The sequence below is a fragment of the Salvelinus sp. IW2-2015 genome, unplaced genomic scaffold (assembly GCF_002910315.2).
Source record: "Salvelinus sp. IW2-2015 unplaced genomic scaffold, ASM291031v2 Un_scaffold1829, whole genome shotgun sequence".
NCBI lineage: Eukaryota > Metazoa > Chordata > Actinopteri > Salmoniformes > Salmonidae > Salvelinus > Salvelinus sp. IW2-2015.
Genome location: NW_019943200.1, coordinates 88,456 through 90,346, shown reverse-complemented (window position 1 = coordinate 90,346; position 1,891 = coordinate 88,456). Strand labels below are relative to the sequence as shown.

Sequence of the window (1,891 nt, the reverse complement as noted above, 5' to 3'; positions counted from 1 at the left end):
ACTGGATCCAATGAACCATTGCATATTGTTGAAAATATATATCAAGTCTGCCCAAATGTGCCTAATTAGTTTATTAATACATTTTCAAGTTCATAATTGTGCACTCTCCTCAAACAATAGCTTGGTATTATGGCACTGTAAATTGGACAGTGCAGTTAGATTAACTAGAATTGAAGCTTTCTGCCCATATCAGATATATCTATGTCCTGGGAAATGTTTTTGGTTACTTACAACCTCATGCTATTCACATTAGCCTACGTTAGTTCAACCGTCGAGCGGGGGGGACACTGATCCCGTAGAGGTTCAATTGAAATTGAATTGAAAGTGGAGAGAAAGAGCGAGAGAGAGAGGGACCCTGGCTGGGCTTGTCAGATGGGTCTCTGACTCTCCCTGGGTGAATAAAATAGGAACAGCAATGTTGGTGTCAGGTCTAACAGTATGATGAAGCTGTTCCAAGACACTGATCAAACTCTGTGGCGCACACACACACACACACACACACACCAACACACACACACACACACACACACACACACACACACACACACACACACACCACACACACAGCACACACACACACACACACACACACACACACACACACACACACACACACACCCCTCTTCATCGGTATTCATCTCACACAAACACTAAAGAAACACTCTGGGAGCGCTGGGTGGATTTTGGTAAAACATTTTATATCCAAAGCAAAACCAGAATGCCAGTTTCCCCTGACCAGTCGGCCAGAGTCAGTCAAATACAGTGACATGGGGAGGGGGACAGTCACAGAGAGGACAACACGCCACATTATCTGCAGACAAGCTCTTTAAAATGTTGGCTGGACAATATACACAGAAGTAAAACAATCGATTACAAACATTGGAGCAGGGTAAAGGCGAACTCTGGCAGACAGAGAGAAGGTCAGGTTTGTTCAAGGCTATGCCAACGCTATGGCAACAGAACTCCTCGATGGTAGTTCTGAGTTCCATCAGAAGGAAGTAGTCTAAATGGAAACCAGTCGGGTCAAAAGTGGCACCATGAAGGAAAATACCCTGTTCTTGTGTTGCTTGGGTTTGGCTTGGTACCAGTACAGGCCATCTTCACATTCACAAAAATCACAATTAAAACTTAATAAAATCAAATAAAATCACCTCTCAACTTAGTCTCTGGCTCCAATTTCTATAGTTTAAAAAAGAGAGAAAATCCCAATTGATATAAAAATGACATCATTCTGTAAATGAACATGATCGTCTAAACTCTTCAAAGCCTGGTGAAATGTGAATAATTCTTACACAAAGACAAGTATAGAATATGGCTCCCCACTGGTCGTACACTGTCACGCAAGTGGCTTAAATACTTTCACTTTTAAATGGCTATTAGAGAAAAAGGTACTCTAGGAATAAAATAAAATAAAAAGGACAAATACAAATAAAATACATTTTAAGTGGCATAAAACTGAAAATTATTTCATGTACAAAGTCAATTAAATAATATAGGTTCCAGTGCATTGGGAGATCAAATCAAATACAGCAACAAACTATAATAGAATACAAACAAATACCTTTAAAATCATCATTTTTCATCCTTTTTTCTGTACTGATCATAAGCCATATCAAATCAAAGCGCTGCCCTCAGTCCCTCACCCAAATCTGAAAGTCATTTGTTTACCTGTTAGTATATTTATGTATTGTACGGCCGTAGTTTGGTTTCTACAGAGTTGGTTTGGTTAGTACCTGGTGAGTGTCTAGTTTAACCTGGTTGACCCAAAGCTGACAGTTCTACAAGCACAGACTGGGTGAGGTACTGAAGTCTCGCTCAAAGTCTTGATTTGAACACAGCCTCAAGGCACACTGCTGTGTGTGTGTGTGTGTGTGTGTGTGTGTGTGTGTGT

General features: G+C 40.5%; 1 pseudogene; it reads right to left on the bottom strand.

Annotated features, from left to right (window-relative positions):
* Positions 1-677: 677 nt before the first annotated feature.
* LOC112072130 (transcription factor EB-like) overlaps positions 678-1,891 on the bottom strand; it is a 71,102-nt pseudogene continuing 69,888 nt past the window's right edge.